Source organism: Nuphar pumila, chromosome 4 (genome assembly GCF_984573655.1).
Source record: "Nuphar pumila chromosome 4, dmNupPumi1.hap1.1, whole genome shotgun sequence".
NCBI classification, from domain to species: Eukaryota; Viridiplantae; Streptophyta; class Magnoliopsida; order Nymphaeales; family Nymphaeaceae; genus Nuphar; species Nuphar pumila.
Window position 1 is genome coordinate 92,337,514 of NC_143252.1, and position 6,000 is coordinate 92,343,513.

Below are 6,000 nucleotides of genomic sequence, written 5' to 3' on the forward strand. Positions count from 1 at the left end.
TATGTGTTCTAAGGCAAAAAAAAAAACTGTATATGTGATTCTATCATGCTCATATGTGTTCTTAAAGAAGTAAAAAAAACTTATATGTGATTCAATCATGCTCATATGTGCTCTAAGGCAGTCAAAAAAATGTATATGTGATTGTACCATGCTCATATGTGTTCTAAGGTCGTAAAAAAACTTTATATGTGATTCAATCATGCACATATGTGTTCTAAAGACAGTAAAAAAACTATTTTTGTGATTCTATCATACTCATATATATATGCTCTAAGGCAGTAAAAAACTGTATATGTGGTTCTATCATGCTCATATGTGTTATAAGGCAGGCAAAAAACTGTATATGTGATTATATCATGCTCATATGTGTTCTAAGGTAGTTAAAAACTTTATATGTGATTCAATCATGCTCATATGTGTTCTAAAGGCAGTAAAAAAACTTTATACGTGATTCTACCATGCTCATATGTGCTCTAAGGCAGTCAAAAAACTATATATGTGATTCAATCATGCTCATATGTGTTCCAAGGCAGACAAAAAACTGTATATGTGATTATATCATGCTCATATGTGTTCTAAGGCAGTCAAAAAAACTTTATATGTGATTCTATCATGCTCATATGTTCTCCAAGGCAGTAAAAAAACTTTATATGTGATTCTATCATGCTCATATGTGTTCTAAGGCAGACAAAAAACTGTATATGTGACTATATCATGCTCATATGTGTTCTAAGGTAGTCAAAAAAATTGTATATGTGATTCTATCATGCTCATATGTGCTCTAAGGCAGTCAAAAAACTGTATATATGATTATATCATGCTTATATGTGTTCTAAGGCAATCAAAAAAATTGTATATGTGATTCTATCATGCTCATATGTGTTCTAAGGCAGGCAAAAAACTGTATATGTGATTATATCATGCTCATATGTGTTCTAAGGCAGTCAAAAAAACTTTATATGTGATTCTATCATGCTCATATGTGTTCTAGGGCAGTCAAAAAAACTTTATATGTGATTCTATCATGCTCATATGTGTTCTAAGGCAGGCAAAAAACTGTATATGTGATTCTATCATGCTCATATGTGTTCTAAGGCAATAAAAAAAACTATATATGTGAATCTATCATGCTCATATGTGTTCTAAGGCAGGCAAAAAACTGTATATGTGATTATATCATGCTCATATGTGTTCTAAGGCAGTCAAAAAAACTTTATATGTGATTCTATCATGCTCATATGTGCTCTAAGGCTGGCAAAAAACTGTATATGTGATTATACCATGCTCATATGTGTTCTAAGGCAGACAAAAAACTGTATATGTGATTATATCATGCTCATATCTGTTCTAAGGCAGACGAAAAACTTTATATATGTTTATATCATGCTCATATATGTTCGAAGGCAGTCAAAAAACTTTATATGTGATTCTATCATGCTCATATATGCTCTAAGGTAGGCAAAAAACTTTATATGTAATTCTATCATGCTCATATGTGTTCTAAGGCAGGCAAAAAACTGTATATGTGATTATATCATGCTCATATGTGTTCTAAGGCAATCAAAAAAATTATATATGTGATTCTATCATGCTCATATGTGCTCTAAGGCAGGCAAAAAATTGTATATGTGATTCTATCATGCTCATATGTGCTCTAAGGCAGGCAAAAAACTATATATGTGATTATATCATGCTCATATGTGTTCTAAGGCAATAAAAAAATTTGTATATGTGATTCTATCATGCTCATATGTGCTGTAAGGCAGGCAAAAAACTGTATATGTGATTATACCATGCTCATATGTGTTCTAAGGCAGGCAAAAAACTGTATATGTGATTCTATCATGCTCATATATGTTCTAAGGCAAGCAAAAAACTGTATATGTGATTATATCATGCTCATATGTGCTCTAAGGCAGTCAAAAAAACTGTATATATGATTATACCATGCTCATAAGTGCTCTAAGGTAGTCAAAAAATTGTATATGTTATTCTATCATGCTCATATGTGCTCTAAGGCAGGCAAAAAACTGTATATGTGATTCTATCATGCTCATATGTGTTCAAAGGCAGTAAAAAAACTGTATATGTGATTCTATCATGTTCATATGTATTCTAAGGCATTAAAAATATTATACTGAAATATTATATAAAAGGTCAGTATTGATAAACAAAATATACTGAAATAAATTATATGCAATGCACCTAAGTTAAGGCAATTAAAGTTATATGAAATCTAACGACATGCAATACATCACATGAAACTTTTATACCTGAGAGGCACCTGCAAACGAATTTCTCATGTTCTGCAAAAAACTGTTGAACTCATATCGGAGAACGTCGGCAATTGTTTCATAGAAGTAGTCACGCAATTTGTCCTTAAGGATCTGGCGTACATCATCCCAAGAATCAGTCGGATGCTTGGAGGTGATGTGGACGGGAGAAGTCTCTGGCCGTGACTGGAGGAAGCAACGATTGGCAAGGTGTTCATATTACTCCCAAACCCGAACACACGACCCTTTTTGGGTTCACCTGCTGCAGTCACCCATGCTGCAGGATCAAAAGGCGGATGCTAAGTGGAGTCATTGCCATATTGCTCTACCATCTGTTGCTCGTATGACTCCTACAAAATAATGTTTACAGTATAAATTGATAATTAAGAATTACAATGTTTATCATAACTTGTATATTACAATGATTATTAATACAATACATACATACCGTTGTCATTCTCGCCTTTTCCGATACGAACTCTTCCGTGGTCTTACGTTTATGTGTTTGAACAAACACATCCTTGTATGGCACAATGCCTCCTTTTTCTGCTTCCTGCAAAGTGAAATGATAAAAGATTTAGTTAACAGGTTTGCAACAATACTTATAAAAGTGATTTCTTTATATATTGATGAGTTACCATTTTCTTCAGGTGACTCCCAAAAGTCCTAGATCCACCTTTGTGTAGATGGGCATCAGGCATTTTCGCTCGATTTTGTGCAGCCTTCGCTGAGCGGTTTTGAAATGCATCTTCAGCCCACTTGTCACATATTGCATCCCAAACATCTGACCTTATAGTAGGAGGTTCATGGCCCTTCCACTGCAGTGGATCATCTATCCCGCCAGATGCTTTTCTTGCTGTAGTCTTCATATTGTGCAACATATCTGCAAATCGATTGGCAGCGACCTTCTGCCACACCTTCCTTGCATTATGTTCTTCCATCATAGTCGCAAAGCGATTCGAAGCCTACAAATATTTTCAGAAAGTTAGTAGACATGACTATAACAAATAATTAAATATGAAATACATTAACTATGACAAACAACTATATACCGTGAATAAGGACCACAATATGTCTATCACCTCTTTTGGATACTCTTTCCATTGAGCGATCAGTCCTGGTAGATGTTGAAGTAGTGAATTCCTAATATCGCGTACTACTTCTTGTGGCTCGAACCTCGTGCTGCACATGAATTGGTATACAATAAATATCAATATACAATATTTATAAGATATGCAATAAGTGAAAATGAAATACTTACGGCCGATTATTGATATACACTATTCGAATGAGTCTTCTTGTGCTAGACTGAGAAGACTCTACATCTTGTGTTGGTTCCTGACTTGTATGATCAACTGGTGTAGGTGGGTCATGTACAAGCGAAACATCATCTGTAAAAAAATACGTTAGAAATTCTCAGAATGCGCATTTCAACTAATCAAACATGCAATTAGTTAAATGATATACCTATCAAAGGAGCCTGTGAAGATGAAGGCTGAAACTGGATACTACTGGATGAACGACCACTGTAAGCTCCACGAACCATATTCTAACAAATAAAAAATGTCATGCAATACATTCAAATTGTTTCAAATCATTCACATCAAGTATTTCAATACATTCAAATCATTCAAATCAAGTATTGCAATACATTCAAATCATTCAAATCATTCAAATCATTGAAATACCTATAAATCATTCAAATCATTGCAATATATTCAAATAATTCAAATCAAGTATTGCAATACATTCAAATCATTCAAATCATTGGAATACCTACAAATCATTCAAATCATTGCAATACATTTAAATACATTCAAATCATTGAAATACATTCAAATCATTCAAATCATTGAAATACCTACAAATCATTCAAATCGTTGCAATATATTTCGATACATTTAAATAATTCAAATCAAGTATTGCAATACATTAAAATCATTCGAATATCTGCAAATCATTGCAATACATTTCAATACATTCAAATAAAGTATTGCAATACATTTAAATCATTCAAATAATTGAAATACCTACAAATCATTGCAATACATTTCAATACATTCAAATAATTCAAATCAAGTATTGTAATACATTCAAATCATTGGAATACCTGCAAATCATTCAAATCATTGCAATATATTCAAATCATTCACATCAAGTATTGCAATACATTCAAATTATTCACATCAAGTATTGCAATATATTCAAATAATTCAAATCATTCACATCAAGTATTGCAATACATTCAAATCATTGTCACACATTTCTATATATTCAAATAATTCAAATCATTCACATCAAGTATTGCAATACATTCAAAACATTGGAATACATTCAAGTATTGCAATACATAACAAATAATCCAACCTGTGGGATTCACTATACTCACACGTGCCGTTGCAAATTCAATAAAACTTTCAACACCACCCATATATTCATGCGATAACTTATTGTCAACTATCCTACGGTACATCCATTCACGGTTTGCAGTCATTTTGTCATATGATGTTACGAATAGTATCCTAACCAGTTAAAAGAGAATCATCAGAATGTTATGATGAAGAAAATATCAAATTTATCATGCAATATATGATGTCATACAATCACAAGAATTATGATGCATGCATTGATAACTTAATATTTTCATGTGCAAACTATTCATAATACGATACATTCAATTGAAGCATGCTTTCATTATACAATTTCACATGTAAGTCATAATAAAATTGAAAGTAACTACATGCAAGCATGGATACAATCACATCAAACATTGCAATACATCGAAAACATTCATATCAAAAAAATGTCAAACATATACCTGCAACAAATGCACTCCAATATCCCGCTAACTACTACCATGCCTAGCATGGAATCTGTACTCCAAAAATAAGAACACTTCTATTCTCATACATTAAAATCATGCTCAACATGATCTCCAAACTCTAACAAAGTAGTCCTAGATATCAACAACTAAGTGAGTGTGTGAACAGTAAAGTGTTGCATTCAATAAATTAAATAACATGTGATGTGCTTGCATCACTTACTCACCACGGGTATTTACCCGATTTGCATTATTTTTGTCACTTACTTACCACGGGTGGCGGGGCACAAGCGACATTCGTTGAAAAATCTGTAAGAGACACTGTGTTAAAATGAAGTCACCCTCTGCCGAAAGGAAAAAAATTAGAATAAATATCGAAGTCAGACAGGATTCTGATGAGGCGGAATGCCTCTCAGGCGTCGACCACCTCTCCGTTCGGCCCAACAGGTTTTCGAGTTCGGCTGCTCAGTCAGTAGGCCAGCGATGTACGACAGCAGCACGAGGTCTCCGGAGGCAGTGATCATCCTTTAGAGTGGCAGGCACGGGGTGATACCGTGGTTCAGGAACCCGATGATCGTCGGGTGCCCCCCGGCCCGTCGCCCCGCCTACCGAAAAAAAAATGCGACCCCTTGCCAGAAAAAAAAATGAGGCAGGGGGTCGCCCCCTGCCCGAAAAAAAAAGAGGCATGGGCGACCCCCCCTGCCAAAAATAAAAAAAGAGGCAGGGGGTGACCCCCTGCCAAAAAAAAATATGAGGCAGGCGCCCCCCCTGCCGGAAAAAAAGAATGAGGCAGGGGGGGGGGGCAACCCCCTGCCGAAAAAAAAAAGAGGCAGAGGGTGCGAAAAAAAAAGAGACTGGGGGCGACCCCCCTGCCGAAAAAAAAAAATGAGGCAGGGGGGTGACCCC